The sequence below is a fragment of the Manis pentadactyla genome, chromosome 17 (assembly GCF_030020395.1).
Source record: "Manis pentadactyla isolate mManPen7 chromosome 17, mManPen7.hap1, whole genome shotgun sequence".
Taxonomy (NCBI): domain Eukaryota; kingdom Metazoa; phylum Chordata; class Mammalia; order Pholidota; family Manidae; genus Manis; species Manis pentadactyla.
Window position 1 is genome coordinate 64216074 of NC_080035.1, and position 15430 is coordinate 64231503.

At 51.6% G+C, this 15430-nt stretch overlaps 1 protein-coding gene across 1 annotated transcript in view; it reads left to right on the forward strand.

Moving 5' to 3' along the window:
• COL4A2 (collagen type IV alpha 2 chain) overlaps nt 1-15430 on the forward strand; it is a 157857-nt gene that overhangs the window by 1305 nt on the left and 141122 nt on the right. The window lies entirely within an intron of this gene.

Genomic DNA, 15430 nt, shown 5'->3' on the forward strand with positions numbered 1-15430 from the left:
CATGGCCTGAGTGCCACCATTTTGCAGGACTCCATTTGAGTGACACAAATGTTTACACTGGGTCTGAAGATCGAGGCACCTACTAGGTGTCCTGAGCCCCAGCCTTCTGCACCCTGATGGAATGGGGATTTCTGCAGCACCTGATTCCCTAGCTGACTCCTGCTGGGGATTCCACCCCCCTCTCTGGGTAGGGTGGGCACACAGGGAGAGTGCGAAGCTGTGTTCGTGCTTTGATTTAAATTCTGTTATTTCCACTGTTCTATCCGAGCCTGGCAAAGAACCTTTAGCCTCACTTTTCTGCTGCCTTCTGCTCCAGTTCAGGGCCCAGGTTAGGAAGTCAGGAGAGGGCTCCGCAGACTGACCAGAGCATCCCAGGCCAAATGTCTCAGGGCTCAGGTCTGGCTCGCCTTGCTTTCCACGTGTCCTGATTTAGCATCAGAACCTAGATATTTAAAGCAACCTGTTGACCCTTATGATAGGTTCAGAGACACACGTGCCCGTATAGGAATGGCCCAGAGCTATGCGCGGGAGCAGCCCACCCTCAAAGGAGGGAGGCTGCTAGGAAAGCGCCCATCGTGTGGAGAGTGTGTGCACAGCTGTGCAGCCTCCCACACTCCTCATCCCCTAGAACCACTTTTGTAATGGTTTTTCCCTTCCTGAGCATGGTGAGGGTCCCAGGAAACTTATCGGGGACTGATCCCAAAGTGGGTAGAGAGGGCTTCAGTTAGAGACCTGGGTATGGAACACAGCGCTGTCCTGGCCTCAAATCCTGAGCCCCAGTTTCTTCACTTTGAACAGGAAGCGCATAATCCCTGGCTTGTTGCAGAAGCCAGTGCCCTCCCACACGGGACACCTCTAGGCCTTCCTCCCAGCCTCTAGGATGCTGCAGCCTCACCGGAGTCCCTTTTCTCCCTGACCCTCGGATGGGACGGAGAGCATTTATTGCATAGCTGTGCTTCTCAGACTGCACTCCTTGCGCCCCTACACTCACCTGGAGAGGCAGGTTAAAAAGTCCGACCTCTGGCCCACATTCTCAGACCTTCTGATCAGACCTCCTGGGGTGGAGCAAGGAGTCTGCATTCTCACTTGATGCCAGAGTTTGGGATCACTGAGTGAGAGTATTGGGGTGGGAAGCAATTGGAGTCACTTGCCCATTTATTTCATTTTTCTGGGCTTTAGATTTTAAATCTACAAATAAAGAGAAAAACTTTTGGATCATTTCACTAGAGACATAACATATTATTCAACAGATGTGCATTTTGTTGCATTCAATAATGAATCTTCTAACTTACCACTGGTTTTAATAGCTGTTACTCATGAAATAATTCCTTGACCTTTAACTATAGTTATAAAAATTCTTTCATAATTGTGGCAAGCTCAGCTCCTCCCCTATTTATCTGCCATGCTCAAGAATCCTGACTCCTTCCCCTTTTGTGCCAAGGACTATACCCAGGGGTAGGTCAGTTGGTGAAAAGGGCTGTGGATTGTAGCTTGAAGAGGTTAGTAGCAGAAGCAGCTGTAAATGGTTATCAAAGAAGGCAGATAATTATTTAATGAATGTGTATGTCCCAGGTGCCAGTTTGTGCGCATTAATCCATCTAAGCCTGTAGTAAATCACGCCTACCTGAGTAGGTCACTTTTGTTCCCCTGATTTTGTATATGAGAAAACGGTGGCACAGGGAGCTTATAACCTGCCCAAGGTGTGTCTCATGGGATTTGAATAGAATAGAAAACAAAGACTTTGCTAAAATAATAAAAATCAGAATTTTGTCATTCTGGGGAGACAGTAAAAAATGGGTGACTAGCTTCCATTAAGTAACAGAAAATTTTAGGGAAGATGGAAGTACAATGCATATATAACTTTTCAACATTATATTTGATAGTGTAATGGCAATAGCACTATGTGGAAGGTGGTTGTGAAATGTCTTGTTCTTTAAGTTTGAAAAGGAATGTTTCTCTTTGATCAGAGGACTTAGAAAAAGCTCAGGAATCGTCTTCTCTCTGTATCTGCCAGCATCCGTTGGCGTTAACGCTGCTGGGGAAGGTGGTAGGTGAGGTATGGAACCCTGGCCTTGGCTGGTTCTGCTTGCAAACGGGCAGTCTGTGCAGTAGCTGGTGGCCTCTAGGCCGAGACCTACACACTGGCCTTGGGGGCATGAGGCCCCAGCCCAGCCTGGATGTTTGGCCCCAGGGCACAGGAGGCTTTGTTTCTGGAACGGGAGGGAAGGTTGGAGAGCTGTGCTGGGCGGTCGTGCTGGGGTACTCCAGCAGCCAGGTGCACCCCAGGTTGGAGAGTCAGGGCTGAGGGCACACAGCCCACAGGCACAGCAGGCCCCTCCCTGTGCAGAGACCACAGGGGTGCTGGCTCTGACCCTTGGCAGCTGTGACACTGGGAATGGGGATGCTTTTCCCGGTGAGCATTTGGGCTGCTCCAGGATATGACTTAAAAAGTAAATACACTGCATGAGGCTTTTTATCTTCATGGGATGAGAAGCTTCTGGAATCCAGGGAGTGGTACTTGATCAGCTGAGGCAAGGGTATTTGGTGGTTGCCTCTCGCCTCTCCCCTTGTAGCTCTCCCCTCGGTTACTCTCCTGGGACAGGTGAGGTCCGCCGTGACTCACTAACCCTGATTTCATTGGCCTCCCTGGGGTCCGTGCCATTTCTTTTCATCATCCCTGGAGGAAGCTGGTGTCTATCCCAGGGAGACTGCGTGGCGTCTCCAGTCCCGTCCATGTGGTCAGGGCGTGGATTTCAAAGGAAGTGCAAGTCACCAGCAGCATCCTTAGCCCTCCCTGGAAGCTTGCCCTCCCAGGAGATTCTGAGCCCCCACATGCCTGGACCTGGGCTCCTCCTCGTGCTGGTACCGCGCATCCCCTGCCGCTCCTGCCAGCCTGCTGCGCGGGATGTTCCGTTAGGTCGTGCTCTGCTGCCTTGCGTGAAGCGGTGAGCTTTGAAGCAATAAGCTCTTTTGTAAAAACCTCCTCGGGATGCAATGCAGTACTGTGGGTTGGATCCTGGAAAAAAGGAAGGATATCAGGGGAAAAGCAGTAAAATTCTAATAGAGTCTGTAATTAACAGACTCGTGTTAATTTCCAGTTTTGACAAAATGTGCCAAAGTTAGGGAGATGTTGGCACAGCAGCATCACTTCTGGGCAAAGGGTGTACAGGGCCTTTGCACTATCTTTGCAACCTTTCTGCAAATCTAAATCATTTCCAAATAAAACCTGCCCTGAGAAGCCGTGGAGCGGTCACACGGGCATGTGGAAAGTGGACAGGGAGGCACAGGAGACCTCTCAGGGGCAGCTCATTGCCTGCTGGTGAGCAGCAGAGGTGGCCTGCCAGGAAAATATTGTCCCTTTCTTTCCTCTAGTGGATTAAGTCGACAAAGGACACTTCTGTGTGCTTGGGAGTATCTCAGCAGTGGCTCCTGCCTGGGGACAGAGCTTTTGTCCCCCTAACTTGGCAGAGTGCTTTACAAAGAGAGGAGGAGAGGCATCCCGGTGCAGTTCCCACAGCTCAGCATCTCGCAGGCCCAGGGGTGAGCTACAGTCGCCTCCCAAGATGACCGACTGGCCCTGGAGAGAAAGGGCTGTACTGTGTTTCCAGGCCCTGTGATGACCTGGCAGGTCTGTAGGGTGCTGTCGCATCCAGGAGGACACTGACCATCACATGCTCACACCTCCAGTACCCACTCGTGTCAGGCCAGTGTCTGTAGCACTCTGTGCAAAAGGAGAGCCCCCACCTTCATGCCCAGAAAACCCAGGCAGTGAGGAAGAGAAAGCAGCTCTGCCCCAGGGGTCCCTGAGTGCCCTCTCCCTGCACTGCCACAGGCTGCCATGCTGGAATTTGGGGTTAGCAATCTCCAAGGGGACACAACCTCTACTTTGATTTTGAGCTGGGGCACGGGCCCAGGAGCAAGGGTGGCCAGCAGCCATCCCCTCCCACCTTTGCCCGTCACCACCGCGCAGGAACAGAGCAGCCTCTCGCCCCGTGCCAAGTCTGTACTGTAGCTCCCTGCACACTCTGTCTGTGCTCAGCAGCCTGCAGCCTCTGTGACGTGAAGGACACCCTGCGCCCTGCCTGTCAGAGTACCCGTGTGGCAGGTGTCAGAATGCCTGCACCGGGCTGGAGCCTCTGTCCCTTGGAACTGAGACCTATGTAAGAGCTTAATTAAAGTGCCTTCACAAATAGCTAGGACTTTATCGCCAGAAATCAATAATGTTAAGTCACCTTTGATAAATCCTCTCGATATTAAGCATTTGTCTTTGCTCATCCTCAACTGTAATTCCTGCCACCCCAACCCAGAGTCGGGAGCAGGTGACATCTGTCCTCCAGGGTGTATGCTCAGGTTCAGGGTGTGCCCCGGGGCCTGAAGCACAGGAGGCGCTTGATAAAGTGTCCAGTCCCTGAGCGAGTGAAGATGTAGCCAGCTGAAAGCAGTCAAAGGAATCTTCTGGATTCAAAGTGCAGTCATGGAACAACGAATAAAAAAATTATGTAAAATGTAGTTCTTCTCCCTGTGGGTTTTTTTTTTCCAAATTAAATGTCCCCCCACTGGATAAAGGCAGCTGTATACAGTGATAAAGGAAGTGTTGATCTGTCTCTGAAAGGTTTGCATTTTTTCCTAGGGATTGTTTCTGCCCCACCCATAAAATTCCTATTTGGCCGCTTTTGCCCATTCAGTGATCTCCCATGTGGGATTTACAGAAGAATTCGTGTTATTGGACCTAGATTGGTTTTCTGGTACCTGGTAGACATTACATAACAGTGTGGTTTTCTGCATGGTGAGCGCTGTCGGACCTGTGGCTGTCCCTGTGGGGTGATGGGGCCCCCAGGAGAACAGAGACTCGCTGTAAGACACGTGCTCCCGGGATGCTCCGAGGCTCTGGTTTGCTCCTCAGAGAAAAGGTGCTGATGAGCAATGACTGGGCAGCAATTCCCAGCTGGTGTCGAGAAGAAGTGAGCAGGAGACAGATCAGTATGTGGGCCTGCGGGCGCCGCCCTGCCTCTGCCCTCACCCCGCTGCCCCTGGCTCCAGGTTGTAGAAAAGGGAGGCAGCCCCTGGGACTAACATAAGAAAGAGTAACCCCTGAAGGTGCTTCTAGGGTTCCAGAACCCCAGCTGAGATACCCTTGGGAGAAACACAGCCACTTGTGTTTGCTGAGCACAGTGGTGCCAGGACGGATCCAGGCCCTGACCCCACATGCCTGCTGGGCCCACGGCTCTGTGTTTATCCCACCCAACCTCCGTGCAGACGGCACACAGGTCAGGGCACTGTCCGGGTTGGTGAGGAATAAAGCTGGGAGGGAAGCCCGGGACTCGCTGATTCCCAGATCTCTCTTTTAATCACTGTGCTAGGCTGACAAATCCCTAACTGTAGAATATATGTACATATTTGAATACATAAAATGTTGCATATGTAAAATATACATACATATGTGCAAAAATATATGTATATATTACTTACCTATATGGAATATAGATGTAGATGATAGATAATTGATAGAGACAGATGATAGAGATGGATAAGTTCGATATATTGATCAGTGGTACATAGATTCTAGATAGATCATGAACAGATAGCTAGACAGACAGATGGGTATTCCTATGAGAGAGCGAGCGGGTGAGCACACGCCCACGGCCCTGGGGCTCCAGGCTTTCTCCTCTGCAAGGGCTGCCCAGGCAGAAGAAGGGGGAGGGACCGCTGGGAAGCAGCAGGCAGAGCTGACGCTCAGGGTCCCTTCTGCAGAGAGAGTGATCTATGCATGTAGGTGACTGAGCACCTTTGAACTCTGAGAAACACAGAGTAGAAAGGCCTCGCTTCAGAGAGGCCCACAAAGGGTGACTGAGCGGGCAGGGTGATCCGGGCAGTGGAACAGCCCTGTGGAACTCTCCTTCTGCAAGGGCTTTCCAAAATTCCAGGCCAAGCAGGTGTATTTCTACAGGTTGAAGGGGGAGGGATATGCAAACACAGCACAGCCTCAGCACAGAAGGTGGGGCTGCAAGAACATGTTGGTCCCGAGAGGGTAAGAGACCAGTCTAATATTATCTTAGCTGTGCAGGGGACCCCCCTGGCCGGCAGTGGAGTGATGACCATCCATTGTTCCAGGACCGATGCCAGCTTCCTTATGCTTTTACCTCTGTGTTTTGTTCTCATGTTTTTCAATGGCGTTTCCCACGTGCCAGCAGGTAGATAGCCATGGTCTGTTAGAGTGGGAGCACCTGGGTTTAGTCCAGTGACAAAAGTCACCCTTTTTCTTAGCCTCCTTTTCTTCATGTGTAAAACAAGAATGCTAATAACCTATATCATAAGTTCATGGTAAGATTGTTTATGCAAAATTCTTCTGCTAAATGAACATGCCTGATTCTCCTGGGAATAGTATTCACTCACAAGTTATGTGCAGCTGACCTGTGAACAACATGGGCCTTTGGGTGCTGACCCCCCTTGCAGCCGAAAATCCACATATAACTTCTGATTCCCCAAAAACCCAACTACTAAGAGCTTACTGTTGACCAGAAGGCTTAGTGATAACAAATAGTTGAAGAACACATATTTTGCATCTGTATCATATGCTGTATTCTTACAATAAAGTCAGCTAGAGAAAAGAAAATGTTTTTTCAAATTGTCACAAATCTCCAAAAAGTTTTCCAATATATTCATTGAAAAAAAAACCTTTATAAGTGGGCTCGCCGAGTTCAGACCCATGTTATTCTAGGGTCAACTGTACACCAGTCTTCCCGTGGCTCAGATGAGGGTCTCAGAGCGAGGACAGGGCAGGACAGTGGCTGGCGTGTTCTGAGCACATGTGTGTGTGTGTTGGGTAGTGAGGGTGTTGACCAACTGTCTGATTACATTTTTTAAATTAAACAACTGGGATTATCCAAATTCAGAGAGCAACCTGGAAGTTCACTGCTTGAGACCAAGTTTTTCTCTCCTTTGACAATATTAGGCTCACATGCAATTGCGCTCATCAGCTAATAGCCACAGAAGCTAAGAGACCCAAGTTTGACTTAATTAACAAAGCAAGAAAACGCAAAAGGTTTTGGTTTGGCAATGTGGCCAATAGAATCTTAGGAGAGGATTTCTTCCTTAAAGAGGAGAAGGGTCCCCCTCCATTCCCAGCAGGGCACTAGGAGTCCTCGCCTTCAGCAGTGGTTCCACCGTCAGGACGGACAGGACACACAGACGGCCCTGTTTCCTCCTGAGCATCCCGGTGGGTGAGGCCAGTGGGTGGGTTCAAACAGGAAGACCCCAGCTGGAAATTCCAGGGAGGAAAACCGCCCCCTTCCCTTTCTTTCTTACACGGTCCCGGTCCTTATTGTAGCAGCCACCCGTGTTACCGTGGAGGGCCAAATCCGGGCCTGAGACGCCCGCCTTTCCCCCTGGCTCCTCGCAGGCTTCAACTGCTTCCTCCCCACTGCCTCCCCCGCCACCCCAGAGAATCTGAGCTCAGACAGGATTTCCTTGGTCTTAGTCATCAGCTTTTATGGCCCAGCCTCCTCTTCCCCTTGCAAAACAAGGAATATTAACAGCAAATAGTCTGAAATGATTTGTAAATCTTCCACCAGGACATGTAGACATCCATTTTTATGTGTGCTTACCACCACCCAGACACCAGAGGCTGGAACCATAACTGCATTTCTCAGTAGGTCGACACAGTACAGTGAGTTTTCAGCTGTCTGCCTTTGCTTTTGTTAAATTACAGAAGAGCAAATGTGTTCATTTTAATTGCACTTCTAAAAAGCTGCAGATATAAAACAAAAATGACAATTTGAGAGAAAATCCTTCATGTTTAAAATTAAGGCTAGTAGAACGCTGACATTTCCTGTTGGTAAAGGTCTGGTTCCCACCAACCCAGAAGAATACGCCCTCACAGCGTGACCCGAAGTGTTCCTGCAGACCTGAAAACATATCCTGGAATCTTGAAGGAGAATGTAGCCCTCATAATCTTCCAAATGATTCTGGGGGAACCAGAGCAACCCAGTATAGGAGCGATGCGTGCAGCTGTCCAAACTGCTCTAGGTTACAGTGGAAGCATATTCAGTGCTGGCTGTGGAGGGCGGGCAGCGGGCATGGAACCAGAAAGCCCCAGCCCCCCACAGTCCCACACCTAGACATATGCACGCATGCTCCCTCCTGTCCCTCCCCTTAGGAATACTAATACTAGCAGGATAGTAACTGCGTGTCACCTACTCGTCTGGTTGAATTGTTCTTGTCAGGAGATGGAAGATAAAAATTATCCTCTCCCAATGCATGTCAGTGGAGTCCCATCAAGGAAATTAGGGGGGAAAAGTAAAATTTCTCTTTATAGATTCTCTTTTTCTAATTTCCTCTTTTTCATCCTTGTTCCAAAATTTCTCTACCAAGACCCTGTGCCTTTCTAGTTATAAAACTTCACTCAACTGGGAGCTAACATCAGCTATTTACATGCAGCTTGCCTCTGGTATCCCATGACACCGGGGACCTGGGCGCGGCAGGATGCATGGTCACTAGGGGAACTTTGTAAAGCTGCTATGCCAGGACCCCACTTTCTAGATATTCTGGGTGAGCCACTCTGAGGTGGGACCAGAAGTCTGAAGATTCCATTTCAGAGTTAAGCTGCACTCAACCTGGGCTGCCCATGGAGAATGTTCCAGAATGCTGGTGTGGGCCCCCCAGGGGCACTGGGATTTATGCTCATCCCTCAGATGATGTAAAGGGATTTCAGAATCCAGAGACTGGTTTCCCCTTTAAGATCAGGAGGGCGATTTCCTCTGCCCACCAGATTGTTCTGGTTCAGTCCTGGGCTGTCCACCCACCAAGCACATCAGTGTCCTGGGAACGTCCTGCCCGCTATGCAAGGCTGCGAGGCACGGCCGCGGGACCCGACCCAGGGTGCCCCGCAGTGGTGGGGCTCGAGCCTCAGGGAGCTTCTGTGCTGGAGGCTGAGGGTGGCTTCTGTGCTCGCCAACAGCAGTGGTTACCTGCTTCTCACCTGACTAGAATGTAATGCACTGGAAATAAATAATTTACTTTACTCCAGAGGGGGAGGAAGTAAGACTAGTCATGCTCATTCTTTTTTTTTTTTAATCCAAAAATTCCTGACTTAAGAGGGCAGTTAAGAATAGTATTGACTCCTGTTCTAGAAGTTCTAGAACAAGGAATGGGTGGACAACACTGATACCTCAAATAACTGGGAAGTTCGGTTCTCGAGGAACAAAATCTGAACTAGGGCCATCTGCTTCTGTTTTGTATAAAAATGAGAGAGCAAAACCAGAGCAGTGTCTCAAAAGAAAGCAAATTTATTTAAAAAGGGGATATGTGTATATATATACATTTCATCAATTTTTTTAAAATTATCTTTTCTCCTTTTTCTTTTTTATTTCTAAAAATACCTTTCAACAAAGCCTCTGTTCTTCTAGTTCTCAAGTTACAGACAGAAGACTAAGTCTGTTTATTCAAGCAACATTTCTGCCTTCATGGGGGTTTTTCTTCCTCACTGGGTTTCAGTAACTAGAATTTTTAAGAGCAAATATAGAAAAAAAGGCAAACTTCATGAGGGTTTTCTTAGTTCTTCCCATTAAAAATAATTTTAGGTATTTATTCTTTTAAGCATCTCATGTGCTGAAAATTAGATCTCCTGACATAAAAAAAATATTGACACATCATTCATACATCACATATTCTAAACACACAGTGTGTAATCACTTGGAAACAATCTTATGAATGTCTCTTGTATGTATAGTGCAAACCCGTGTTGCTTCTTTTATACTTTGCTTTTTTTTTTAAACCGTGGCAAAATACACAGAGGGTAGAATTCACCAGCTTCTCCAGGGTCAGGGGCCCAGCTCAGCGGCATTAAGCCCGTCCGCCTCCGCCTCCCGCAGGTTCTCACTTCCCAAACCAGAGCTCTGCCCTCCTTAGTCAGCGACTCCCCTCCCCCCAGCCCCTGCTAGCCTCTGTTCTGTCTGCTTCTGTGAGTTCGCCTGTTTTAGGGGCCTTTCCCCCTTCTGCTGGCCCCGTGGCGGCCCCTCTCCTCCTGGTGTGTGCCTTGCTTACAGTCCCGGGTTGACCTCCCCCTGATGGACAGGGTCCCCTGGGCTCCTCTGGGACGAGCACGGACGTGCAGGTGAAAGGCTCCCGAGTGAGGCCTGGGCCAGAGGCACAGATGAGAGTGTCACAGCCACGGCTGCGGCCGAAGCCCCGGAGCTGCACGAGGCTTCTCAGGAGGAAAACAGAGCACAGAGACGTGAAGGCAGGGGAGAGGCAGGCTGAGCGGGAGGAGGCCCAGCAGGAGCCACAGCTCAGCAGCCTAGGCAGGGAGCTGTCCCCAAGGGTGCGGTCAAGCCACGAGATACCCCAAGGCCAAGGCATGCCTCACCCTGGAGGTCCCCAGGCTCTTCTCCTCCGGTGCTGAGCTCACAGGCGCAGTGGGTGGGGAGACGCAGAAGGGCGGACACGGTGGGTCTGAACCTGCACCGCTGCTCGGCCCCCTGCCGCTCTCTGAGCGGGACCTCAGCTCCCTGAGGGCTCCGAGCCCATGTCCTCCCTGGGCACAGGGGCCTGCACAGAGGTGCCTGAGGGTTTTGTTAAGTAAACGTGTTATTTAGTCGTTCCCTAGGGGGACTATTTAAGGTTTCTAAGCAAAGGAGACTGGCAATGTGATGGCGGCCTCCAGGGCTGCCTGCTAAGGTCAGCTGGACGGCGTGGGAGGGGACCCTGGACATGCTCTGGAAGGGTGGCCTCGCTGTCCCCTTCCAGTGTTTGGTGGGGCACACGGAGCCCATGCCCACTGCATTCTGCCCCAGTTCCCCAGCTCAGGCTTAGCAAAGTGAACAAAGTGATGACCCTATGAAAACCTGTGGCCAGGCCCGGAGTTCTGTGGCGGGAGAGGGAGCCACGCTTCTTGGAGAGCTTGAGGGCCTGTAGCCACAGCCCTAGGTTAGACCCCAAGTCGGGATTGCTGAGGCTCACTAGCTAGTCTGGGGTGTCCATTCCGCACACGGCTTGGGGACCTGCCTGCAGGCTGTGACCCACTGAAGGGCATCTGAGAGGCAGCCACCTGCCTGGAGACAGCCTCAGATGCTGGGATGGAGGGCCTCCCATGGGTGCCCGGCACCGGGCTTCCTGTGCGCTTTCTGTTCCTTAGCTAGTCGTGCCGACTCTGTCTCCCCAGCTGACGCTCGTTCCTCTGCAGTGGCAAAGCCCAGGGTTGAAAGGGCAGGTGTCAGGGGAGCAGTGGGGCAGCCACAGGGTTCCTGTCCCAAACAGAGATCTGGCACAGCCTGCTGGGGAGGGGAGGCCAGCGAGGAGCAGAGGAAGAGGAAGCCCCTGAACGGGGGCCCAGAGGGCAGGGGCCAGGTCCTGGGTGTGCTGACCAGGGGCCCTGAGCAGGCTGGGGTGTGGAGGCTGGGACCCCACTCCCAGGACAGGCCGGGAGGAAAACAGGAAAGACCAGAGTCCGGGGCAGAATCAGCCCAGTGTTCTGGGCTCTTTTTGCTCATTATGCTCATTGAGAAGGCACATGCCCATGAAGTATGACTGATAAGGCATCCTGTCCTTGGCTTCACTCAGTTTGAGCCAATGCAGAAAAAAGCCACCAGGGTGGATAGATGAGGGCTTATCTGCAGATGCAAACCAACGCAAAATATGCTTCCATTGCAAGACCCAGTGCCAAACTATTTCACAGCATGCTTTCCCTTGAGCTGCAGGCCCAGAGGGAAGCCAGGCTTGTGGCCGATGAGCGGTCTGTGTCCGAGCTGAACTTCTCCTGCAGGGCACAAGAGCTTGGCCGATGCCCTCCTTTAGCTTCCAGGAACTCTGCTCCGTGGTCTGCCAAGTGCATGAGCTCCCAAAGCACACAGCCCGGTGGACGGGCGGGGCGCCATGCACAGCCCCCCACTCATCAGAGGGAGCAAGGACTGGGCTTGCTCCCCCGTGAGCCCCACCCTCCAGGCGGGACAGAGGACAGGGGCCTGGGGGCAATGCCGCACAGTCAGATTCTCCTGTCAGCACGGAGCCCTGTTGACAGGGAGTCAGCGGGGAGGGGATGTGCCTGGGTGACGAGAAAGCAGGTGGGATCCAGCCAATCAAACCTGGCTGGAGTTGGGTGAGCTGGGTCAGACTGGGATTCAGCAGGTCTGGGCAGGGCCTGAGACTCTGTGTGTCTAACCCACTCCCCCAGGACAGGAGGCCAGGATGCGGCCAGTCCAAGGACCGCACTTTGGGTAGCCAGACCTGGATGAAGTCTGTAGAGCCTGGCAATTCTCTTGTCCCTTTGGAAGTCGCTCCCCAGCCATTAGTGGAACGTGTGTCTAGGGCTTGGTTGCTCCTTAAAATGTCCTGCCAATCTTCTAAAATCTTACAAGGAACAGGCTACACTCACAAGCTTGTGCAAGCATGTTTTAGAAAGTCCTGGATGAGAGGAAGATCGTTTTCATCTGCCCTTCTCTGGAAGGATTAAGGAATGTTTCTCTGTGCAAAGTGTTTTATCCTTTGACATGCGGGGCTGATGCCTCTGGGGTCATGTCCTGCCTAAGAAGTTTGGCCCTGAACATTGTAAGAGCCTGTTAGAGGAGGGGTGGGGGAAGGGGCATGATGGCCTCTGTCCTAAGAGCACGTTGATTCCTGGAAGAATGGGTCTTCTTAACACCACCAGGCTTAGCTCATCGTTTGAACCAAATCTAAACCAAAGGTGTACATAGTGAGCAGAGGTCAACCCCTTTCTGAATGACTGTTTAGAGGCCATTGTTGGAAACAGAAAGCAATGCCCCCACCTCATGGGGAGCCCACGCAAAGCCTGCTTCCTTAGCAGATGAAGGGGAAAGCGCCCCCCAGCCCCATGGCCCCTGCCAGCTATCCTTCTAAGTTGTTAAGGCAGCTCGTGTTCCCTGGGGTGACACTTGATTTTCCCTAGTGATGGTCAGTCATGCGTTTGATTGTCTCTATCAAATGGAGTCCTTTGGAAAATTCCATGCACGACAGCCACATATCAGAGGCAAAAGCCAGGAGTAGATAGGCAGACATGTTGTATGAATACCTGCAAGGGAGAGCGCTTGGGAAGGTGAGTGAGTGAGGTGGAGACCCCTGCTCGGAGCAGTGACTGGGCCTGCAGCCATGTGAACCTGCGCTCTGCCCAGCCCCACCCCACCTTGCCAGGCATAGTCTGTCCACTCTGCTGTGTGTTCCAGGGGCGCGGGCACCCCACTTTGTGAGCACGCCCTGCCCAGAGCCTCTCCTCAGGCGCTTGCTTAGGACTCGGGCGACACCAGCCTGTCACCCACAGAAAGGAACTGAGACCCCAGAGCCCAGCTCGAGTGGCGTCAGGTCTGGCGCCGTCGGTCATGAGCCACGGCCCTTCGTTTCTTGGCCTCGCTCTCCGGGTCGGACCAGCCGACAGCACCCCACCAGCTCGTGGCTGGCAGACTCCACGCTGGATGGGAGGTGCTGGCAGGGGCCTGGCAGAGAACTGGCGCCCCAGGTGCTTCTCCTCCTCTGAGCTCGGCCTCCCCTGGCGGCCGCCTCCGCCGGGCCATGCAGCCCTGGCAGTGAGTTCTGCGGTTTCCAGAGTAGAGATAGGGCTCCAGTCTTCTGTCCGCATGTGGCAGGTCACAGGAAATGTCTTAAGTAGGCTGTTTGCGGACATCAGTGACTTGAGCTTGCGCTGACCCCGGTTTGCACAGGCCCTTTCCCAGGCTCCCGTGGCCCCGAGGGCAGAGGTTGCACAGAGAGGGGCTGAGCGCCAGGCCCGGCGCCGCGTCCAGCTGCCCGCATGATTCTTCCTCTGTTGGGTCGTGCTCAGTGCGGCCCGCCTATGTCCAGCTCTTGGTTCCTAACCTGCCCCTGACTGTCAGCCTGTTAATCTGCATGGCAGCATGAGAATAATACTGTCTTAGCTTGGCTGTTGAGTCATGGCTCAGAAATAAGTGGAAATCACAATCTCACGTGGCAGCTCATAAAGCCACCTGAAAAACTTGACCAGCTTGTGACTAAAAAGCCTGGACCGTGGATAGACAATAAGCTTGGATTCAGGGTGAAGCCTTGTTCAGTGTCACCCCCGCCAGAAGTCTGGAACAGCAGTTACTTACGTACCAGTCGGGTCTCAGCTTCAGACCCTGAGACCCCGGCCCCTTCCACCCACATCTCCTGGTTTCCCACCTTGGTGGCCCTCCCTCCCCAGGCCCCATTTCTGCCCCTGCCATCCGGAGGGCTCCTGCCATCCACAGCTTGGCTTCCCCAGCGGCTCTCCTGGGCACGGTCACCTCCGCCCCTGGCTGCCTTCCCCCCCTTCTCAGCCCTTGCCCGCCCCCAGCCCAGCACACTCAGCCGCCCCAGATTCTCCCCACGTGGCTGGCCACGCTGGAGCCCATCCAGGCAGCAGCCCTGTGGCGTCACCCCGGCACCCAGGCATCCATCCTGCGGGTCTGTCTCAGGGTCAGCATGACCCTCATATTTCATTTAATTCTTGTCATTAAAAGACAAGGATTCCAAGTGCCTTAGAGGGATCCTCTCACAATGTCCCAGATGGTTTTTAAGTGCATGTCTTTTTACAGTGAAGAGTTGGAGATGGTGTTGGAATAAAAAACAAAGAAATTCAGCTTGAAGTAGTTGGCTCGTGTTGTTTCAAGAGAGGAATTCATTCTGTGGGTGTCACTGAGGCATTGAAACCCCCCAACTGCCCGAGAAATAGCTCTCGTGCTGCCACCCACACCCAGATGAGTTTGTTTTCACGATTAGCGAAGGAACTTGCTCCAAGTGAAGTTTAGCACGTGGCCATCATCTTTTAAAAGCCACCCTTTGAGACAAAATTGTGAACATAAACAGCCTTTCTTGGTCACATACACAAAATGATTAATTTCCCATAGACTTAGTAAAGTCAAAATGGACTGTTGTAATATTTTCCTGAAATGCTGTGAAAGAACAGGGGCGATATTTGAAATGACTGTCAGGTGGTGGTAGAGCTGGACCTGTCAGCACGTCGGGTAAGCCTCAGTAATCTCCATGAACAATTTTACTTTGCCTTCAGTAAACTATGGGCAGGAAAGGGTCTTTAGTCAATGAAGAGTCTGAAAAAGCCGGGAAGATACTTAATCTGCTTAAGAAAACAAATCTCAAGGCGCTTCTGAAGTGCTCATTGACTTGTACGGAATACTGTTCCTGATAAGTGTTATCAATGTGTTTAAACCGTGCTGAAGAACCTCTATCTGAGGGCCGTGACTTCTTAGGTTAAACGTTGACATGTTGTTGAAAAATCAGTAGAATTTTGTTAAGCTTTTCAAAATTCCCCAATCCAGATATCTTTCCCCTGTTCCATCCTTCCACAATTAAATAAAATTAGTCAAATTTTTTACTCGGGTTTGACCCTGAATAAGAGCATGACTGGGCCGGTCGCGTTTGCTGAAGCAAGCATGGTATAAACAGTGAGCTGCCCATTAAGCACTTTTTTTTA